This window comes from Pantherophis guttatus, chromosome 1 (genome assembly GCF_059756535.1).
Source record: "Pantherophis guttatus breed Tessera chromosome 1, ASM5975653v1, whole genome shotgun sequence".
Lineage (NCBI taxonomy): Eukaryota > Metazoa > Chordata > Lepidosauria > Squamata > Colubridae > Pantherophis > Pantherophis guttatus.
This window is the reverse complement of record NC_142063.1, coordinates 237,995,088-238,019,649: the sequence shown is the minus strand read 5'-3', so window position 1 is coordinate 238,019,649 and position 24,562 is coordinate 237,995,088. Positions and strand designations below refer to the sequence as shown.

The 24,562-nt window shown below is 35.0% G+C and overlaps 1 long non-coding RNA gene across 2 annotated transcripts; it reads left to right on the top strand.

Annotated features, from left to right (window-relative positions):
- Window positions 1–5,527: 5,527 nt before the first annotated feature.
- LOC117660776 (uncharacterized) lies at window positions 5,528–24,161 on the top strand. Of its 2 annotated transcripts, none has more exons than XR_004589794.2 (3): window positions 5,528–5,696; window positions 10,660–10,816; window positions 23,987–24,161. It is a non-coding gene; the product is annotated as an uncharacterized LOC117660776 (long non-coding RNA). The 2 variants fall into 2 exon arrangements; XR_004589793.3 differs by lacking the exon at window positions 23,987–24,161 and adding an exon at window positions 11,759–12,069.
- Window positions 24,162–24,562: the final 401 nt, after the last annotated feature.

The window sequence follows — 24,562 nt, the reverse complement described above, 5'->3', positions numbered from 1 at the left end:
CTTTAGAAAAATGAAATGGAAAAGATCTTAAAGAAGGAAGAAGAGCCAATATTGGTAGCAAAGCATTATAGTTAAGGGTAATTTATATTGAAGAAGCTGGAAATGAAGTGGGCTGTTGGCAGAAGCACCTCAGTATGTATATTTCTTCTCTCTAATCTCTGTTATGTAAGCCTACCACGTGTGGTTTATGAATGTGCATAATTCCCATTTAGGAAGTCAACTAAAGTGTGCTATGTGATTGTTAGTATCCCAAAGGATCCACATGCTCCAAAATGTAGTCCTTAAAGTAGCATTTTCCTTTATGTATTCCTCTCAAACTATAGTATCAGTATTGTCATTAGTATTAGCAACAGCCAGCTCTTAACCTGAGTCTTTGACTGCTTTTGATTGGATCATTTACCACTGTTCAAAATGAGTATTCTTGAAGGCACTAATCAAATAGAAAAATATTGTGTACCAAAATCAATTTGGAAGGCCATCCTTCAAGTCAGAAAACATAACAAGTTGCATTTTTTTGTTTCTGAAAAAAAAATAGAAGTATGTCAACTTATATTGCATGTTTTGAAAGCATTTGAAATAATTGAAACAATATTATTTCTTCCAAAAATGTTTTTAATGCATAAGCATTTTTGCCCATGAAAATATTTGATTGTATTGCCACTTTTTTTTTTTTAAATCTCTAGCTGCATAGTAGAGGGATTAATTCCTTGTACCCAATTTTTGGATATGCTACAAAAATCTCCCTTCCCTGTTACAGAACTCCTTCTGAAACCATATTTTAAAAAATCAAGACTTCAGATAGCAGCTCTGCTGCTACATCACCAACTGGAAAAAAAAAAGAAAGAAAAGAAAGAAAGAAAGAAAGAAAGAAAGAAATTCCAATTTACTTTCCCTTTCAGATCAGCCTGGAGAATGAGCCTACATCAAATTGGTACGATCAAGGAAGATATCGCTTGCAGCATACTCTCACAAGTTTCAAAATGACTCACAAGGGTTGGAAAGCTGTATGTGCATTGGTAATGAAGAAGAAAACAGCAGGGATAGTAGAGATCAGCAATCCCAGCTTTCCCTTATAACTCATAATATTAAATTTCCAAACAAAAAGAGGTAAGCAATAAAACGTGAACCAGAATAGATATTTCAAGCATAATGGCAAATATAGTTTGAAAATATAACTATCACTTGTAGAAATGCATCTTAAATTTATGGGATAATCAAGATTTTTGCTAAAGCTCAAGTTGGCTAGCTATAATGTAACAATGTTTATGTATTTCTGCAATTTCCTACATGAATCTCACTGCTATGAAATCTCAGGAAAAAATCAGCAGGCTGCTTTGAAATGAACAAAAGCTATCAGATTTAATATATATTTTAATAGAAGACTATGTTAAGCCGAAAATGTTTATTCGGTTTGGGAAAGCATGCAGTATAGGAAAAGATGCTGTTCAAATATATTTGGTTATCAAATATTTTGTACAATATATCTTTGCAGTAAAAGTTCTGGACTCCACATTATTAAAATGAATCTTTAGAGTTAGAGGTTTTGGAGATTAATAAGAGGACTCCGGAGAACAGGGCTGCAAATTCAGGATGCAAAAATTCAGACTACCATTAAAAGATAACCAAGTGTTATCTGTTTGCTGCCATCTAATGGCTTTTTGGAATTCTGCAGCCAGCTGTAGTACTCTTAAAAGAGAAACACTCCTAATCTGGATTATTTATGGTTTGCCCCAGACCTTAATTACTTTATAATTAGTTGGCTTTAAAATCTACTCCCCTGGCATTCTTTCATCCTTGTACTTCTAGTAATTCATTCACAAAGAAGCCACAGTAAATTTTTCCAAAGGAGATCAAGAGTTTACATGAGCTTGATTAAGTGGGGTCCGAATTTTAGATCTCACTCTGGAATCTGGATGCATTTTAGTTCGCAATATTGAAAAAACCTGGAATAACCAGTTTTAAAACTGAGGCAGCAGATGATTGGAGAAATTCTGCATTGACATAAATTATACTGAGTCAAAATAAGTATTGCTGATAGAAGGTGCATGTGCTTGGGTTTTTTTGTCCACATATTGCTTGTAAAAAGCCATTTCCCATTTGGAACAGAAGAAGGAAACACATAGAGCTCTTTTGTATTTTGTTCTCTCTTTCCTAGGAGAGAGAACTGTGAAATTTTAAGAGTTTTTGGATCTCCAGTTCTTTCATGTGTGACTAATCCTTGGCTATTTTTAAGGATTTCCTAAACTAAAAAAAAAAAAAAAAAAAAAAAAGCAAAGTCCACGGGTTGGTAGGAAGGTGACAGTAGAGAGGATAGAAATCTGCAGATGAATTTCCATCTTTGGAGAACAGAAGTTACTCAATGAACTCATAAGAAAACATCTAACAATTCTATGGCTTCCAAGATTACAGCCTCTGTCAATCTACCCCCTAATTGTTCACAGCACTGCTTTGGCTCTTTTCACTACAGCTGTTAAACTGGCAACTTGCTTTTGACTTTAGAATATATATGATTTAAAATGAATTCAAATAGATGAAAAACAATTATTAAGTAACATTCATGACTGGGAGCCTTTAACTATCTGAAAATAGTGTGTTTTTGTAATGGTTTGCTTTGCCTTTCTTTGAGCTTATTACATTCAGTGAATTATCCATCTCTTCTGTGAGCTATTTACAGCTATTTGTTCCCAACATTAAATTAAATGTAAGTTGTTCCTCTTTGGTGCTGCAATTTTCCCTGTCATTCTCTATTTCTCCAATCACCTTTCTACATTGTTCAGTTTCTACCTAAGAGGTCTGTTGCTACCTTTATTACCTTTGAAAGGAGGCTGTATATTAAAGATGTGTTCTATTAACTAAAATATTGTGTTACTTTTCTAAATAAAAAGAATTAAGATGAAGAGTGTTATTACTTCCAAATGCCTTCAAATATGCATTAGTACAAGAACAAAATATTCTTTGTTTTTATTTTTAGATTGCTCACAAATCGCCTCCCCACTCTCTTGATTTTGGTAAGCAAGCTTAGGCTTTATTTGAATTTTTTAACAGGAAATCAGTGCAGTAGTACATAAATAAATAATTCACCAGAATTTATTAGCAGACTTGAAACAAAAATGTGAAAAAAACATATCATGGCCAAAAATATTTTCTAATAAATGCAACCCATAAAATTTTGATGGTAAGCATATTTCCTATTTTATCATTAAAACAATCCATGTTTGTCATTAAAATATCAATATTAAAGTCTGTTTCCCTTGAAGTGCAACCTATTTCCGTGCATTGCTAAAAAGGCTGCTGGTCTCACTGGAATCAGTGAGATTTTCTTGTAAATCAACCAAGACAGGATTAGACTGAATGGCTCCTACAGCTATTAGTTATCAGTTGGGGAAAATGCACAAACTGCTTTCCTTTCCATCAGTAGCTGCAGATTGAAACTAAAGGAGAAAATCGTTTAGAAGGACTCCCTTCACATCCCTCACTCTCAGCAATGTTTGATGCTTGAAAGTGATATAAAGCAAAAAGAAAAAAAAAAGCTAGCTGTCAGCTATTATCACCAAAGAAAGCTAAAATCCCCCCACATCAGTTCATGGAAAAGTTCAAAAACAATATATTGAGTGATCTATAGAGGTATTAACTCTTTAGTAATTCTGAAGACTGATTACAAAAATAAAAGGCAGCATCTCCCTTTTTCTTCCCTTGGTCAGAGCGTTTAAGGCAGAAGGATAGAGATCTCAGAAGAACATTTGCTATTCTTAATTGTGCTGAAGTCCAGACCGCACATAGTTTGCTAATCCTGCATGGATGAATTGATAGCGAAATAAAATCAAAAGCTTGTGAAATTGCACAGGCTATGGGAAGAGATGATGGCTTAAGAAAAGAAAGAAAAATGAACCTTTGTGCATTTTCCTGCATTGATTGCTCTTTTCTTAACAGTGCTGCTGAAGGATTAAAACAAAACAAAATCTGTACCGTAAATGTTTTACTAAAGCTCTTTAATTTTCGCTTTGAGTCCTCATTTACTATTAAGTCATGGTGGGCAGTGTTTTAAGGGTCAGCAAAATTTCTTGACTTTCCAAGGTATTATATAGATCACCTTGTGACATAATGTTACTGGGGGAAAAAACAGAGCATCATTATTGGGCTCCTTTTTTCATAGGGGGTGGGGAGGCTTGAAGGTGAAAATGAGAGCAATTTGCTTTACAAAGCCATCACATTCCCCTTGCCATCCTTAAAGTCCTCTTCCCCAGAAACCAATGAAAAAAAAAATGGATCAAGATTCTTCAAACCTCAGCTCTTACATTTTAAAGAAAACAAAATTCACCCACACATAGTTTACTGAAATTCAGGCATTTTGCTACCAAATGTTGGCACTGCAAATTCAGACTATTAGAGTGTCCCAGATGGGGTTCTCTATTAAGTATTTAAATAAATAAAAAAAAAAGTTCATTGTTATACATTCTGGGTCATCCCAATCCATTGGGCATCACTATCTAGTTTAAACTAAAGTAATTGATGTCTCTCTGCCATTTTCAGCACCTTTTTCTTTTTTAATGTGGAAGTTGACAAGCAACTATTATTCACTTAAAAGAAGGATCTCCAGATATATTGGGATTACAAGTTTTTGTTGTTGTTGTTGTTGTTGTTGTTTAATTTGATTTATATGCCGCCCTTCTCCGAAGACTCAGGGCGGCTTACAATGTGCTCAGCAATAGCCTTCATCCTTTTGTATATTTATACAAAGTCAGCTTATTGCCCCCACAACTGGGGGGGTTCTCAGTTCCTAGAATTATAAATTTGAAAGGAATTTAAAATTAATGAAAATATTTTAGTGACAGATTTTCCAGAATACTGGACCTTTTAAAATGTCTTATATTGAAGTTTTTTTTAAAAAAATCTTATATTTAAGAATGTTTAAGAACCCCAATATTATTTTTCAAATGAATTTTTATATTCTTATTTACCAGTATTTCTTGATTAGAAATTAGCATAGAACTCAGCACACCAGTTCATTCTACCATTGTTTTCTCCACCCACCCACACACCCACCCAAAATTTTAAAAAAGACAAATACTACACAAACACACTCACACACACCAACATAGAAACAAATGACAGCAACATTGGCCGATGAGAGAAAACGCCAAAGATCCACAATCGGGCAAAAGCATGAAGGATATTTAGGATGCCGTTGGTTTAATCAGTCCGTGTTCATTTTTACCTATTTCTAACATTTATATGCATGCTTTTTTCCTTCCAAAGGAAACGGGAGTGGCATAAAATAAGGCAAAAATGTATTTTGTAATAACAATTCTCACTGCGGCCAAAATAGCTGAGAGGACAGCAAAGCCTTAGTAAATCGTTTTGTCTTCCAGAATAGAAGAAGTGAAAGTGAATCTCAGGGATGCAGCCTGTCACAGGAGCAGCATTTATGCACACTGACAGTTCATGAATACCTGGAGTGCTGGACAGCAAAAAGGCCCCTGTGAAAGATCTCCATTCTCAGGCAAAATTATACTGAAAAATGCAGCCATTCAGGTGACCCGATCTCAAGCTGTTTAGGGTTGGTGAAAGCCCACATTTTAAACCGCTCTTGGAAATGAATAGGCAGTCACTTTGTACAAAGGGGTGGGGAACAGGCATATAGGTCATGCCTGTAAGGATCCCGCTGCTGATGAATTATCCAAATTAATTTTTATGAGGTAGGTTTTAGAATTAAAGGCATACAGCTTTATTCTTTGAGCTTATTCAGTTCGGCTTGGTTAGTGTATTAGAGGGGGGGGGAGCCAAAAACTGCATAAAAATAAAATTGTCATTTTCTATTTTAAAAAGGCTGGCATATTTGATTGCATACCTAAAATTAGAACGTTTCCTCACAGTGACTGAAAGGACCAAGCACCAAGTTTGCTTGTTTATTTGTTTGTTTGCTTAAATATGTCACACATTTATTTGAACAGAAGGGATTTAAAAAAAATTAAAAAATGATTGCCACTTAGGTACAAGAACAAACATTTCTTTCAGAAATACTACTTAATGACTATTTATATTTCTCAAGTTCAGGAAATTCTCCTCACAAATAGAATCGCACATTTAGCACCACTCCACGCAGATATGACCTTGGCTATTTTAAAATGCAGGAATCATAAATCAAGCATGTGTTATATGCCCAGCATCTTTTTTTTTAAGGGAATGGGTGGGTTTGATATGAAATTATGAAAATAAACATAATTAAATTATAGCATACACACGCTCACCTGCATGCACGCACACGCACACGCACACGGACAGTTGTACCTACTTTAATTGAAGGAATTTGACTTAATTTTCTATCTTCACACAGTTTTGTTTTTTTTTCAAAAAAGGAATTAGGTGTCATACAATACACAATAAACTTCGCCTTTTTAAATTTTAATTTATTTTTCAAATCTTCAGTTTATATCAGTCTCTCTTTTTCTTTTTTTCTTTTCCTCCCTGCCCTACATTTGTTCATTAATTGATACAATCAGAATTAGGCAGATTGGCACACTATCTTCGAAAGCCTTCTCTCCCTCCCCCCCCCAATTGAAAATTATTGAAGTGAGGCTGTGGTCAAAAAGAGGCTTTTCCACACTAGGCCCTCAAGCTACATTGGGCTATACGTTCTGTCATCCCCTGGATGCCAAATTGCTAAGCAGAGGGAGACTGGGCTAGCATCTTAATATATATCCCTTGATGTGCCTTGAGGTTCAGTATATCTTCTAAACTGTGCAGTGAAGTCTTTGGTTATTCTGTTTATCAAACGTGCTGGAAAATGTAATAATTCCCATTGATATTAAGCAAGGAACTGAAAATGAACGCCAGCTCCTGATTAGAATTTTGGCCTATACAGTACTGTTATGCCTGTAATGCTTTAACTACTATTTAAACTGCACCTTTCTTTTCTCTTAGTAAAGCTGGATGTGGAAGGCACTACCTTAATGAAAAAAGGCAAATGGAAACAAACTGCATATTCTTTGCCATATATAAGTTGCTTGTTCATTTCTATTTCTATTTATTATTCATCAAAGTGCTTAGATACTTAAAGCTGATTAGAAGCTATGTAGCTAATGGTAAATGCATCAAGATTGGGAACTTGGCTCCTATTTGTCTCAGGAGAAAAGCTTTATCTTTCTCTCTGTGTGTCTGTATTCTCTTTGGAAATATTGTTCTACCTTGCTTCTATTATGCAAAAATCTTCCCCCTATTCATTTTTAGCACTCAAAGCAAGACACAGTTTGCGTATTAAAGATCCCCTAATAAAGTGCATTACACATTTTAGCATGCCTTTTTAAAACCCGTTCCTTTTCAAACCTTAATTTCACAAATATCTAATTTTTCATCAGTCAGATCTTTGCTAAACTCCCCTTCCCTAATAGCTTCTCATAACCTATTCTTAACCTACCCACTCAAGAATATCTATAGCTGTAAACAGTGCAGATAAATCCATCAACCATCAGCTTTTAATGGTGAAATACAAAAATTAAAGAAGAAAGACCAAAAATGATCATGGAAAGCATGGAAAACAGAGTAAAACAGAAAAATCACAAAAAGGGAAGAGAAGGAAGAAGTGAATATAAGCAGTTCTACAATCTGTGTACCATGATAGGAAATACCTCTGTCTTCAATCTTCTAAAAAAAGCAATCTCAGTTAATAGGCAGAATCTGATTCAAGAAACTGGAACATATGGCATATTTTTATAAATGATTCCCAGTTCAGCAAGGCTATAATTTCAACTGCAATTTTGTAGACTAAACAATCTACCTCATTAAAAAGAAAAAGGAAAACAACAACAACCCTCCTTTGAGGACACAGGATGGAATTATTACTATAATATCAGAAACATAAATTTACAAAAAATAAATAGTACAAATTTATTTATCCAACTGATTCTGTTTAATCTATTTTAAAACTGCTTTACTTGGGCCACAATTTCTCAAATTTTATTTTTCCCCAAATATATTAGAAATCTTATGACTCACTTTATCATTTTAAAAAATTACAAAAAGGCAAATATTACAGTGATTTTAGGATATGGCAGAATTAGTTATGTTCCTTTCTACCTGTCTCCGGACTAAAAATGGAGCACTCCAGTAGTAATTTTCTCATTGTTTGCTTGCCTTTAGCTTGGTCATAGACCGTCATTATAACCAGAATATCAACAAATAGCATTACAATTCTTCTAAAAATAGAAAGAATTATCATAATAAAATAAAATTGAAGATTACTAGTGTGGAATTATAAAATATAACACCAAATAAAATGGCAATTTATAGTCTAAGCTAAAATAGTTAAGCTAAGTATCTACTGTATAGCTACATAAGAAATAAAAGGACTTATATAAAAATTTAAAGCTATCCTAACTTATAATGAGCATAATATTTGCTTAGACCTACTGGAATTTGATTTGGATAAATCAAATGAAAAAATAAAATAATTGCCAAAAACCATGGTGGCTAGAAACCATCAAAGCTGACACTAGTCGGAGCATAAAATAACCGAAGGAAGCTGTACAAGATCAGAAAATATGGACATGCTAGAACTTAGAATTGCCAAGAATCAGATTGAATGGAAAGCATCATCATCATCATCATCATCATCATCATCATCATCATCATCATCAGTATAATCCAAACAGCTAGAAGTGAGATGTTAACAAGTTCAAACATAGTGAAAGCAGGAGGGAAGGAAGAGGAAGGAAGGAAGGTTATGAATATATTAAATCATGCTCACTTAGATACTGCCCACCATTCAAGTTAGCTCAGACACAGAATTGGGCTACACTGTTTGAAATCCCTATTTCCTAGTCAGCTAGCAAGAGGTTAAGCTATATCAGCCTCTGTCCTGGCTGGGTATTCTGTTATGAATGGAAAAATATCTGTATCTTTTTCAGTTTTCTGGAGAAGAGCAGCTCAGGAACATAGGACCCAAAGTTTCAATTTCCCTTTCTTACAAGGGCAAAATTGCTGCTCTTTAATGATGTTATAAAACCTTTTCTCCAAAAGGATGGAAGGAAAGCATTACAGGGGGTTAAGTGTAAAAATCTTCCAGTGTTTTTAGGGGCAATATTGTGCAGCTAATGAGCAGGTAGACATTTCTGAGTTCATTGGAGTAATATAAGGTGCCCCTGGCTGAGATCCTTTTGCCGGGCAGTATTTCTGCCCATTAGCTCTTTTTCCCATTATAGTAAAATGCATGTCTTCATCACATTTGGAAATAGTATGTGAAGAGCTAATGTAGTGTATATAGTGTATATCCATACTAAGAAGCTCAGAAAACCTGCTGGCATTCCTAACAATGCTGGGCTAAATTAATGAATAATCTCAACTATGTATCTTTTGGTTCAGTGTATGTTGTATTGAATGTACAAAAAGCAGTCTAATTACATTTTCTCATAGCTTTGTCTACTTGTTGGCTTATTTTTTGTTTACAAAATAATGTATTCTTTAAGTTTTTCATACTCCAAATGAAGCCAACAAAAGCCCCATCCCTCCAATGAAATATTTATCCACTGTATTGTAGTTATGTAAAAGTAGGGCTTTTGTTTGTTGAATGTGTGACTACACAGGACTATATGTAATACCAAATCATATACTTAGAAAGGAATATATTGGTGGGTTGAGTTTTGTGTTTTTAGATTTATAGGGAACAATTTCTTTTATCCCTACACTTGAGTGTTTACCCAATACCAATAGCACCTGTTTTACATTCACTTATTCCATCCTGAAAATAATTTGAAATTGCAAACTTCATGGCTTTTAAATGCCATGACCTCCCCACCCTCCCTTTTGACATTTTTCCTTTCCCTTTATTTCCCTATTTTTATTTTTATAACAAGCTTTGTATTGTGTTTGTACATATCTGTCTAAATCATCAAATATTTCAGGTGAACTATATCTGTTAAGCTTATTTTTCTTAAAGTTATCTCCATCTGAAGATACAGATTTGTTTTTCTTCTTTCCTTTACCCCACACTGTGCTCAAAATTAGGGATCTGACTATCAAACAGTTTTTTTCATGATCATATTTTATAATATAATCATGTTAAATTTAAGGACCTTTTTTCTTTCTCATTGAAAGAACATTTATGAATGTTGTAGTTCTTTCTACCAAATACTGAGCCCTATTGTAACCAAAACTAATATTTTAAGTGTAAAAGATTTTTACTTAAATAAATAAATAAATAAATAAATGTGTTTATGAAGTGATGACAATAAATTAGTTACCCATCATTAAGAGATAAAAGATATGTATATTGCTTTCTTTCTTTCTTGTGATGTTGCACTGATTGGTGTATGTCAGCAAAACAACAACAACAACAGCAAATCTTGCAAAGATAGCTGAGAAAAACCAGGAATAGAAATAGGTGTCAAAATAAATAACTTTTTAACAATCCCTATTTGCACTAGAAATGTTGGCAATTCACTACTAACAGACCACCTTCCAATTAGTTCATATTAAGGGCTCTTACTCTCCACCTCTGACTTCAGTTCTTTGGACATTCATAAAAAAAAAATGCAGGGGTCTGTAATCACTTACTTTCTTTTGGTTCTACTGTTTTCAGTGACATAAATCTCTTTACAGTGGAACATTACATGCATGTCAGCAGTGTCAATTGTGAATTCCCCCTCTCTCATTTTCTCTTTTCAGTTGAAAGCATGGGATTTTCATGCAAATGCTGGAGCTCCCCAATCCCATCCCTTTCCTGGAGGCAAGTGAATGACATCTCTATATCTGAGAATGAAATGCAACTCCACTGAAAGCAGTGAAAAATTCTCCCCACGTACATGAAAGGCCTCCACGTATTGTAAGTTTCAACTGTTTTCATTTGGGTTTTGTTTCATTTATGTGTCCGCGTATGTTCCCCAACTCGAGTGATTTGCCATTTGATTCAGCCGGGTTAATCTTTATGGGTCTAATCAGTGTCCTTTTGCACAGAAACATGATCTGTGCCTTTCCAAGCATTTGTATGGCAGGCAGCTACACAGCGGCACATACCATAATCCCTTCTCCCACAGTTAGAGCTACTAGAAAGGCTTAATCATATCCCAGAGGCAAAGATGAAACCGTATCTGCACAGCTACTGTTTGCTGTAGAGAGCTTTTGAAGTTACGCTTAAGATGTCTTTATTTCCCCCCCAGAAAGATCCTTCTCTCTTTCTTGAGATTCTTCATTCCAGTGTTGTTATGATGATGGTTTTCTTCTCTCTCTCTCTCTCTCTCCCTCCCTCCTTCCCTCCGTCTGTTTCATTCCAACTCTCTTCCATAAAGTATCAGGGAATGAGGAAAGGTTTCATTCTTCAAACGTTAGATCTTGGTAAGTGCATATTGTCACTGCGTTGCTTGCTTGCAGAGTTTTCTTTTTTCTTTTTCCTTCTCTTTATCTCTTTCTGGACAAAAGGTATTTCTTCATATACTGAACAACATCACAATTCATCTCTCCAGTTGTCCCACGGTAGGAGTTGGTACATATTATATTTTGTTCTTCAGCTAATCCTGTTTCTCTTTCACAGTAATTTTTTCTTCAATACCTGCTACTAGCAGCCACCACTTTCAGTAATATAAAGTTGAATTCTCATTGACCCCATTTTTATATAATTTTATATAATTTTGAACCGTCAGGCACAAAATGCAGGGTACTTCCATAACATCACTAGTATCATTCACAAAACGATCTAAGCCTGACATTTTACATTCAGGTCCTTCTCTGCTGAAAAGACTTGTCATTTTTTTTGTTGCTGTAATGGCAGGTGGAAGTGACCTTCAGAGGAAGGAAGGAAAAACCAGACTGGACAACTGTCATATAAAAGATATTTCAGTCCACAGAAGGAGGAGGGAGGATGGGAAACATTTCAGAAGAGACATTCTTTCTAGCTTTCCAGAGAGAGAAAAGAAAGAAGAAATTCTTTCAACCTTGCAAGATTCTGTTAGTGTTATCTTACAATAAAAAATAGAGTTAGTACTTATTATGCTTCGTGTCTGGACTATCTTGAAGTGCTGACTGCTGCTCATGTTATCAGAGTTTATTTTATTTTATTTTTTTATCTGAAAACTTACATAGCTGCTCATATTGTAACCATAACCCTGAACAACGCACAAAACAGTGAAAACATAAAAATAAATAAATCACATTAGTGAAGGGGGAGTTTCAAAGATCAATGAAGGGAGAATTCCCTCCAATGGAAAATGGAGCTACAGCTGAGCAGAACAAGCAAATGGAAACCTGATTTCAGCTGCTCAACAGCTGATACAGAAATTAATCAGCTCAGTTTTCCAGTCCTGTAAGCGGGGTGAAATCCAGCAGGTTCTAACAGGTTCTGGAGAACCAGTAGCGGAAATTTTGAGTAGATCGGAGAACCAGCAAATACCACCTCTGGCTGGCCCCAGAGTGGGGTGGGAATGGAGACTTTGCAATATCCTTCCCCTGCCATGTCCACCAAGCCACACCCACAGAACTAGTAGGGAAAATTTTTGAATTTCATTCCTACCTGCAAGTATTAGGCAATGGTGGGCTAGAACTATCTCCATACTGGTTTAGAATCCCTATATAGAAGAATCCTTAATTAGTCTTTCATCTTAACACCAGCTGCATGTGAATGGCAAACTAAATATAAATGGAAAGAACATTTCTATCAACAATACAACATATATAACAAGCATTATATATAACAAACTCAAAAGCCCCTTATCAACAGTCCCAAATACTCTGCCTCCTCTCAAATCAGTATGGAGATCCTCCATCCTGGGCCATCAACTTTCCACCTTTACCTACTTTTACTATCTTTAGCATTTCCATCTTGGCACTTCCCATTCTTCCCTAGTTGAATGGAAGGTCGTAGCAGTACTGATGAAGCAAAAAAGTTATCTTTTCTTCCATCTAATTATGCTTTTATTTCTTCTGTCATATGTAATTAACACACAATATTATAGAAGAGAGAAAGAGTTTTTGAAAGAAATGTACCGGTACTTCCCATAATTCATTAAGGTAGATCATGATGTCATTCAAATCAGAAAGACAAAGAAATGAAAAGAAAAAGGAGAAATGTTTTATATTTTCCCATTAACAGTTTCTCAGCTGTCCAGTAAAGAGGGAAGACGATAGAGATAAGGAGTGGAGTTGAGGCCTCTCCAGGCCGCATAAAGCCTATACTGTATTGCCATGTGGTTTTTTAATTGTAATATAATCATGGATGAATAGACAGAGGATGCTGATGTATCACAGATTTCCATTCCAAATCTCCATTTGCTCATAATTAATATTCTTTCCTCTGTAGTACATATTCTATGGTGTGTGTGGTTTTTTTTCTTGCTCTCTCAAAGAAATGAAAGCTTCCAATGTCAAGAATAATTACACAAGCTGAATCAGGAGAACTCCATGGGGCCTACTCAGATTCCGTATGGATTCCCAAAGGCTGAACGGAAGGTCTTCGAAGGAAAAACACAACGGGAACGTTATCCATCTGTTTTAAGGGTCTGGCAAATAGAGTGCTTAATGTCACTCTCCAAAATTGCGTTATCTGTCATGACCAGCTGGATACTGCAAATGATGCAAGTACAAAATAGCACTGCAATGGTTTTGCCCTGCTGCTGCTATTATCAATTTCAGCTTGTAGGCCCTGGCAGCAAAGCAAGCTCCATGGCTCCAGGTTTTAGAATGACCTGACAAGTTTTGTGGTGCATAGTGTATATGAATTATAGCTACCCAAAATCCACCCCCCCCATACACACACCCCAGATGGATGAGAGCCATTGAAACCCATTAAGAATCATTTTGACAAAGAGTTTGGGTTGTTCTTCCCTGCCACAAGGAAAATGTCCTATTTCTTCAAGGGAGATAGAGAAAACTGCAGGTGGGAGCTAAGGAACATTCTGCTTAGTCTACACAGGGTTTAGCTAGGAATTAAACTTCTGACATCTACACCTATTACCACCAAATTACCTCCCTTTCCCATACATGTCAGGGGGATTCTGTTAGAGCTCTGTGACTGATTTAACACTGATTCAACATTCAAGTTTACTTTCCAAATCTTTTTTGAAATGCCAAACTGTATTGCATGCCTCTGAATGAATTAGGAAACAGATAAGACTTAAAAATTGGTTTATATATAAATGGCAGTTTTCTAAAACAGTTCAAGAGTCTGAAATGGTTTGATTCAGTTTCTAAGTCAGTATGAAATTCAAACTGGATCTAATCAGTCTTCTGCTGCAAATTGGAAACTTGACTCAAAGCAAGCTAGACTTTCAAATCGATTCAGAAATTCAAATCTGATTTTGGGCAATTTTTTACACATTCAGTCTATTCCATTTCAAATTTCAATTGTAGGAATTTTTTTATGAAATCCCCTTGCAGACAACAATGATTTTTTAAACAAATTCTAACATTAACAAATAATGAGAAAATATGTAAAATGAAATATGCCTATATAAAAATAGAGGTTTTACAGCTGGAGAGGATGTATTTTTCTTTGGTTACTTGTCAACCAGATTGGCCTAATACGGTTTTGAAATATGACATAACAATGATCTTCTAATAATAGTGTGCCTTTTAAGCAATTCAAATATATTCACTTCTAAAATAAAATTGTCACCTTGGGATAGCCCATTTAATAGGCTATAAAAGAAGCATGTTCCCTGCCCCATCCTGCCCTGCTTTTGTTTATTTGTGCCTTCAAGTCAGTGTTGACTCCTGGCAACTGCCTGCAGTTTTCTTGACAAGTAGTAGTTTTTATCTTCCTGTAAGCAACATGGCGAGCTGACCCCTTGTTGGTTTTTATGACAAGCAAGACAACTTTTGTAAAAGGAATCATCATTGGTTGCTGGATCTGAGTCAACATAATCTTTCAGAAACAAAGAAAGGATTGTTAAAATCATCTGCTCAATTCCGGACAGCCTCTCCTTGTGAGTAGACTGCAGAAACTGCCATTTGTATGATCAGTTTATGAGCGGTGGGATTGAGACTCGAGATTACATCCACACTCATAAATCAGCCTTTAGAGGCATTAAACTCAATTGAGCTTTATATCTTAATCAATTATTTGGATTTGGATTTTATTTTGTATATTGGACAGGCAAGGTTTTACTGCATTCATCGGGTGAGTTTCTTCCTCTTTAAAATGCAATCATATAAATTTAATTTGAAAAGTTAAAAAATTATGTTTATGCAACAAAGAGGTGCTTAGGATTTTAGAATGTTAATAAAAATTAAGGGGTTAGAAGGATTTGGAATTATTGTTTTAAATTATTGAAAAAATATTTTCTCATGGGAAAATGGAAATTGCTTTCATTTTTTATTTTTTTTTAATAAGAAGACCTTGAAGCCTGGACACTAAAGCCAAAAGATAAAGAAAATGGAGAAGAAATCCTTGGTGAAAACTTCTGAATACCTTTCAGCCATGTGTTTGGACAGAATGGATGAAATGCTCAATAAAATTGACAGAGCACATTCTAATGAAGTTGTAAAGCAAGAAAGAGCTGCAATGGATGCCTATGAAATTAATTTGAAGGGGGATTTAAGTGTAATACAAATGGATCTGATGGATGACTCATTCCATAAAGGAGATGAACATATATTAAACCAGGAAAGTGATTTGGATTTTTTTTCTTCTTCTTTTGGATATACAAAAGAATTCCACTAAGATTTGAAAGGACTTTTCTTAGAAGTAACAAACAACAGGATAAATATTACTTATTAAAAAAAAATCTATTAAAGTTCTGAAGGATTCTTCTTTGAAACATAGACGAGTAACAAAATACCTCTTGGACTTTTTTTTTTTTTTTTTTGAAGGAGTTAATAATTTTTAAAAAACTCAGGGAATATTTATAAGAGCTTGTTTGACTAAGGTTAAAAGAAAAAAATAGTTAAATTTATTGCCCTTACTGGACTTTAGCTAACAAAAACTGATTGATGTAGCATTTGGACTTTGTTTTCCTTATCTAAAAGATGAGATATGGAGAGAAGAGAGATTATGTTTTATTAGAGATGGTGGATAACCTATTAAAATGTTGAAAGGGGATTCCCCCCGCCCTTTTTTTTTCCTTTTTCCCTTTTTTCTCTATTTCACATTTTTTAATTTTTTAATTTTTTCCTGTTTATATTTTTTTGTAATTTGTATTCACTTTTATTCTATTTATCATTCTTAATAATTTTTTTTTTTTTAAAAAAGTGGTTTGCCATTGCTTTTAGGACTGATAGAAAGAAAGTGTGACTGGTTCAAGGTAACCCAGCTGGTTTTGTGCCTAAATTCCTTCTATTTCTAATCTGATGCTTTAACCACTGCACCAAGTTCTCTTTTTATTTAGTTGCATCCATTTCATAAGGCCATTTGACTGAATTTCAAAGCTGCTTATTTTAAGAATTGTATCATTAAGACTGATAACTGAGTTTGCTTCTTTTCTTCAACCTTCCCCAACCTCTGTGTCATATTTTTTACTTTATAAGATCATTGTTTTTACTCTTGGTAAATCAATCATGAGCTCTTTTGTCTCAAAGGTAGACAATATTTTGAACAAGCAAATAACAGTAATCTTGCTGACAACTTATGCTTATGTGTGGTTAGAAAAGAATTTTACAAAAGAGCATATTGCTAGGGATGGATAAATTATTTCATTTCTTCCTACATTTTCTCAACTTTTTCAGTAACATTTAAGAATTGGTTTGTGAATGTCCATAACTTCTAATTGAGAAAAACAAACATAAGTCCCAACCAAATTCAATAATTGTAGCTGTTTCTAATGGAGATTCAATTGGATTGTATATCGTTGCTATACTGAAAATGAATAATCCCTCAACAAAAAGAAAAAGCAAACTTCATTCACTATTGATAGAGCCATGGTGGCATAGTGGTTAGAATGCAGTATTGCAGGCTGTCTCTGCCTACTGCCAGGAGTTCAATCCTGACAGGGCTCAGCCTTCTATCCTTCTGATGTTGGTAAAATGAGGACCCAACCAGGTTGTTGGGGGCAATATGCTGACTCCATAAACTGTCTAAATGCTATTGCTATTGTGAATGTGACTGAAAATACAGGATTTTTAAAATCATACTGTAAGTTTTATTTTCTTGTATAGTTGCCATTGAAAGTCCCAAATTCCTTCCACTTTCTATAGAAAGTGGCAAGTTTGCCAAGTCCCTGACATCAAAATTCTCATTTAGCTCTCTAAACTACAATTCAGATATTAGTAAGTAGCTCAGTATTTGGATCTGGATTCTGTCTATGAGTTTCTCATCCCAAAATTTCATTGCCCTTTCTTTTCTTTCTAAAAGTAAATTAAGGACACCTTCAAATTGAGTTCCATTCTTCAAAACTGTATTATTAAAGGAAGCATATCAATACTTTGTTACTTTGCCATTGACTTCTTCTGGGATGCCTTTTCCCCAACATCTCAGTCCAGCCAACAGTTCACCATCCATGCATTAATCAGAACCAACACTACTTACCTTTGAAGATCAGCTAACATTACCTAATTGATGTTGCCTGCTAAGGCCTCTCTCTTTACATTGACAGATAAATCTAGATCCAAATCTACTTTGAAACATATATATTCATCTTCTTTCATCATTTACTTATTTGCATTAGCCGTGAACCAAAATAAATATAATTTCTTTAATAAAATGGCAAGTTGAAGCAAAATGGTATAAAATAACTCAACATGCTGCCAACCTCAGCCCTTATTTTAAAACAATTGCAGAAGGATGGCTCCAACATATAACATGTGAACCAGTAATGTGAATCAGGGTTTCAGTTTATACTTGAAAGATACTACAGGGCTGTTTCCAATCATCTAATTCTCTTGGTCTTGTTTAAAAATTCTCACTGATTGAGATGTTATATACCAGTGCTGTTAACTTAATTATATCTTATCTGTAAAGGATTTAAACATGCCGGTCTGCTGACATCAATTATTAAATAAAAGAGGAAAATGATCTGTTTATTGGGAGATACTCCATTTTGAAGTTGTTGCTTTTCTTTTAAGCTTGTCCCTTATTTTAGACATACCCATTTTTCAGAGATTAAAAAGAAGAAATTCCTTACTGCATTTCTCTGTTTACATAAACATAATATACTCTGTATATTCTCATTCATGAAGACCATGACTTATTATTAATTGAAGTCTTGACAGCAGTTGACATTCCTCTCTGACCAAATATGCAAGATAGAAATATTAGACAAATGATTAAATAAAACCAAATGATACTTTATGAGAGCAAGGAATAATCTTAGATTGGTGGACCTATTCGCAAATAAAATCTAGATATCAGAAAGACAAAGAACAATACGGTTTAGAACTTGGATCAAATGGATTGGATAAAGTCCTGATGGGAACAAATAAAAAGATTTTGGCCAAACTATACAATTATTTATTAGGTGATGAGAAGTCCGAAGATATCACAAAGAATCAAATAAATGCATGGGAGAAAAATATAGGGCATGATATAAACTTTGGGGAATGGGAGGAGGCATGGAACAGGAATCTTAAACTGACTAGAGCGGTGGCCTACAAGGAAAACCATTACAAAATGCTCCATAGATGGTATTTAGCCCCGGCCAGACTAGCAAAGATATATCCTAATATACATCCCAATTGTTGGAAATGTGGCCACGGTCAAGGCAACTTCTTTCACATGTGGTGGACATGCCCGGAAGCGAAAGGATATTGGAATAAGATCAGGAAGTGGTTATATGAAATAATTGGCGAAGATATTGAACTAACACCAGAGATATTTCTCCTGGGAATAGTAAAGAAGCCATATGGAAAGGAAAAGATACATTTAATGATTCACATGATTACAGCTGCCAGATTGGCATACGCACAGTACTGGAAAGAGAAAACTCAACCACCAGAAGAGCTCACAATTAGGAAAACATTGGAGTGCGCAGAGATGACTAAATTAACCCATGAATTAAATGATGACGAGAAGTCAGTTTACTATACTGTGTGGGAAAGGTGGTACAAGTGGATGCATGATAAAATGAAAGAAAGACTTAAAGGTGTGTTAAATAATGATTAAAAGTGACTTGAAATATCACCAAGTATTATTTATGTAAATAGTTAAAACACTGCACATCCGATATTAACTGAAAATGACATTACATTTACGTTTTTTATGTTTTTGTTTGTATGTTTTTCTTTTTCTGTTTGTAAAAAATATTAATAAAGTTTCTATAAAAAAAAGAAAAAAAAGAAATATTAGACAAATGGGGACCTTGTAAAAAAATATTTAGTAGTTTACAGGAAAGTTTAAACATAGGTTCAGACCCTTTTTCCCCTTAAAAACTAAAGTTCAGATGCAATGGCAAGAGAAAAAAAAAGCAGATCCATTATTCCAACCATTTGTAAAATACTGTATTTTTTTCTGAGAAAGTAAGGACACTCTAAAAGATAATTTTAGGCCAGGTGTTGAGGCCATTCAATAGGAACAGAAGGTATTTTCTTGGGATTATGGATTTCCTCATTTTCAGTCCCAAATTCCCTAGTCTGTGCTATAGAACTTGTTGCTGGCTATTTATGCTGTGTGTCATGCCAATAAACCTCTGAGCAGATGTTCAGTTGCCCAGGCATAGTGACCACAAGGGAAGAATGATGACTAGCTATATCTATAAGTAGATAATAGAGTCTTACAAGAGGAGAACAGCTGATCATTCTATGTAGCCATCAATGATAGAATGAAATGTCTGTATTTGAAGTTTCATCATAGGTTTCAAGGAAAGGGGGAAAAAAAACCTTCAGTCCTTGAAATGAAATGTATGAAATGAAATTTCCAGAGTTCCCTTCAACAATATCTCATAGCAAATAAAAAATAAACACTTCAAGCAACAATGTGTGAATGAAACGACAATTGACGGTTTTTTTACAAGTATCTGGCTTACAACTTTGTTGCTGCCACCAAAAAGTCTCCATTAGTTCTACCTGCCAACCATGCTTTAATGGAAATGGAATTCATAACAAGATAAAAGTAAAAGTCTTGATTCCAGGTAATTTCATGGATGTGCTCATGGAGCTTTCTTAGTAACAATATGGTGGTGATTTTCTTCCACCTAGAAATGTTTTTTTTTTCCCCAACACTACACCTTCCATTCAACTTTGTTTAGCTTGTAAGGCCAGGCCAGGCATGTCCAAACCCCTATTGAGTCAATTCAGCTGAATCTACCCAGATTTATGAGAAAAGCTGCTCTTAAGAAACTGATGGTTTATATTTTACATAATTTATACCCAAACATAAGTCAAATAATTTTGGATACCTCACAAAATTGTAAGAGCTTCAGAGCAATATATAAAAAAGCAATTAAACCACAAGTAGCCCCATCCCTCCTCAAAGCCTGATATCTCAAACAATTGATGGGAAAGCGCAGTCTTTACCACCTTATGGACTGTAAAAAGTGTGGAGCCATCTAAACCTTTGGGAGGAACTGTTTCAAAAAGTGAGGTCTGCCGTAGAGAAAACTTTCTTCTTCACTTTTGCCTGCCTAATACCCTGAGGAAAGAACATCTACAATGCCCTCTACATGGGGGCTGCCCTTGGGGTGTACCCGGAAGCTCCAGCTGGTCCAGAATGCGGCCGCGCAGGTTGTTACGGGAGCTTCCCATTTCTCCCATGTTACACCTCTCCTGCGCAACCTGCACTGGTTACCAGTGGTCCTTCGGATCCGCTTCAAGGTGCTGGTACTTACCTATAAAGCGCTACATGGCATGGGCCCGGGGTACCTGCAGGACCACCTTCTGCCTGCCTCCCACAGCCCTGCACGCTCACATAGGACTGCCCTCTTCCAGGTGCCATCGGCCAGACAATGTCGGCTGGCAGCGCCCAGGATGAGGGCTTTCTCTGTGGGTGCACCGACCCTCTGGAATGGGTTACCCACGGGGCTCCGGACGGCCCCCGATCTCTGCTCTATAAATAAATAAATACAATGTCTCCTCTAGGCTTGATTTTACAGAATGGACAGACTATAGTTGAAGAAAATATCCCAGTAGATAATATGGGCCAACTACAAAGGTATTATCCCTCAAAACCAGCATTTTGAATGATATATGGAACCATATTAGCACTATTTCAATGCTTGCAATATAGGTATAATATTGTAGTAAGCAGGCTGCTGCATACGCCACCCATGTAAATTCCAAATAATCTTCAAGGGCACTCCCAAATTGAATGCATTCTGATAATTCAATATTGAGATAATAAATGGATAAGGCCTCTCCCATTGTCAATACTATTTGCAGTTGCCAAGATTTTCAACTGGATCACCAATTGAAATTGGAAGACAGTAATGGCCATGGAATTCACCTGCTCATCATAGAAAAGCTGTAAATCCAAGAGAATGCTACAGGTCCAGGCCTGGTCCTTAAGGTGACTGCAGCTTTACTCTAAAACAATTTAGCAGTTATCAAAGAGACAGGTCATTTCTGAATAAACTGTAACTCTATCATACTAGGATTCAAGTACATCCCTTTGTTTCCCATCCAATTCTTTACATGCTCTGGAAACCAAGTGAGCTATTTCATTGCATCTTCTGCTGAATCTCATCTTAGCAAATCAGCAATCCATTTGACTGAGAAGTTTCTTCCTGCAGTGGTTTCATACAGATCTTAAAGAGCAAGAGGAGGAATAGAACTAAGTCATATAATACTCCATACAGGGTTGACAAAAATCTTGATTGTACATTCTCCATCATTACTAAATGAAATCACCTGTTCTCAAATTCCAGCTTTCATAGGCAGTCCAGAAGGATTGGTGCACTTCTTCTCCACTTCTTTTTCCTGGTTTAGGAAGTTATAACATTATGATTGTTATGATTTTAATCCAGATTGAAAGTATTTTTCATTTGGGATTACATTAATACTAGAAATAAAATAAGGGCTACTAATTACTAACGGTTAGCATTATTAATACAATTACTACTCCAAAAATTACTTTACTGGACTGATGTTCTTCATCTACTGCACGGGTGTCAAACTTACCATGTCACGTTGCCATCAGGTGACATATTGCAATGTTTTTTTTTACTTTTGTGGACCTGGGGTAGACGTGGCCTGCACGTGACGCATCTGGCCGGTGGACTGCTAGTTTGATATTCCTGATTCTTATACAGAAATAAAACTTTCCAGAACATCCAGTTGGCTAAGAATCCTGGAACTCAAAAATTCCAACACTGAGAGAGAGTCAGGTTGGGAAGCACTGATCAATAATGAGATTGACATTGCTCCAATAATCATTCTAAAAGATGTGGCTTTTCCCATTGTTTGGGTTTTATAATCTTTGTGCTCCCTTCTAAATTAACCATAAACTTGGTTCAATGCCATTCCATTTCTCCCCACACACCCCAAAAATGTGATGCTTCCTGTGAATCCAACCTATTTCTTAACCGATACTTTCTTACAGAGATGTTCTCCATTTAAGAGTAGTAGAAAGCAAATTAGAGACTTGCTGAGACTTTTAAAGAAATGTTTTAGTTTATTTTGATATAATTTTTTCAACTAGAACTGCTCAACATATTCAATATTTATTTAGTATTATTTCCTTATAGTAGTGTTTCTTTTTGTAAAGATAGATAACTAACATTTGATTCAAATTCCAAGTAGCAGTCTTCATTTTGATATTATGGAGAATCAGTATGAAAGGAAGTGGAAGAAAAATGAAATATGATTTAGACATCTGCTACTTAAATCCTTTACTAAACTGCCAAACAGAATGCTTCAAGTTGTTTTTAGCAATAAGGAAATGCACAGTAAGTTTGAAGACATTGATAATACTTAAATGGAATAGCTCTTCAGCAATTTTATGAGATGAGTTACTGTACAGATGGTTTCTATCACACAAGACTTTTCTTTTTATAGTGCTACAGGTGGTAGAATAAAAAAGTAACAGTATGTGAAAGAAAGGTTAAGACTAGTAAATTCTCATAAAACTTAACAGAGCAAAATCTGTCTCCATGAAATAACTTATAACTTTTTATTCACATTGCCATCAAGAATTATCTAAAATTAATATTTTTTAAAAAAAAATATGTATATGTGAATTATAGTTTTTCCAGTCAAAAAAGCTGTGTAGATATGCACACAGAAGAACAATTTAGTGATTATTTAATAACCTGCAGTAATAAAGGTATTTTCTTTACTTAGATCTAGGTTCTTGGGGAAAATGAAGGCAAATGTAAACTGTAATTCTTGAAATTATGATTTTCCAATTTTAAATCCTACTATAGTGTCTCTTGGTTTCCCCCCAAATAAGACCCTGACTTATATTTTTTTGAACCCTGAAATAAGCACTTGGCCTTATTGCCATGCTCTCAAAAACCCAATTGGGCTTATTATCAGGGGATGTCTTATTTTGGGGGAAACAGGGTAGTATCCATGATACAATGAGATTGAATTCTATGCATGCTTATGTTGGAAAACAGAAAGCATTTATAATAGAAATTAGATTTCTGTTATTTGAGGGTTTTTTAGGTTCTTGAAGAGTTGCTTTTTCTCAATCATCTAGAAGGAAGCTTAAATTGTTTTTCCATAAACCATACATATAGCTTTAGGTAAGCATTGACTATTATTTTGATCAAAATATTCCAGAAAGTTTTATTAACAGGTCTTCCTTTTTATATATTCTACCTTTATTATTGCTTCCGGTTCAAAAGAAAGGGGATATTAATGTTTTTCCCTCAGTTAGTTGTGATTCAGTATGCTTCTGAGAAAAGACTTTAACTAGCTATTGTGATCTTTAATATAACCTTTAATGTAAGATGATCTTAACCCACTTTAAATTTTAAAGATCAGACCAATTGTGTTCTCAAATGGATTCTAAGGCAGCTGACAAAATATAAATGTAATATGGTCAGATAGTCTGGCATTAGTTCGATCTGATTCAGCGTAATGCATTATTTCTCTTCTTTCTAATTGTAATCTGCTTTTCTTTATAAAATGACCTAAATATGGGACCATGTGAAATAGTAATAGATTAATTAGAGAACACTATTTTTGCTTGCTGCAGCAAAGTTTACAGAACAGAAGGAATCCCTCAGAAGACAGCAGTGAGGAGGCCTCTCAAACCTGGAGTTAGCTTTGAAAAGCAGAAGGTTTCTGTTTAAAGCTTGAAGGATCTTTCTCAAAACCTTTCTGTAAAATGTCCTAATCAGTGTATTGTCCAAAACCTGACTTTTGAAGTTAATGGAAGTAAAGTCATTCTTTTAAGATTCAACAATATAGTTTGTTTTGTGAAAATAGATGGTGATTTCCCAGTAAAGGCAGTCTCATTTACTTAATGTTACTATGTAGTTCTCACACTGTCAGAGAAAAACCAGCTGATATCAGATCTGTCCATGACCCAAGGAAAAGACAGATGGTTTCCTGCTCCAAATAGAAAGTCATACACTCCTTGTCCAGTTGTGTGGGAGAAAGAATATATGTGTATAACATTTCTATAATAAAACTACACATCAAAAAATCCTAGATTCCTCTATACTTTTTTTAGTTGGTTTTAGTCCAGCTTCTCCTAAGAAACTTGCCAAGTGCAATTAATTGTGTAATTTAGTTATCCAGATGTGTGGTCTTTAACTCATAGGATAGT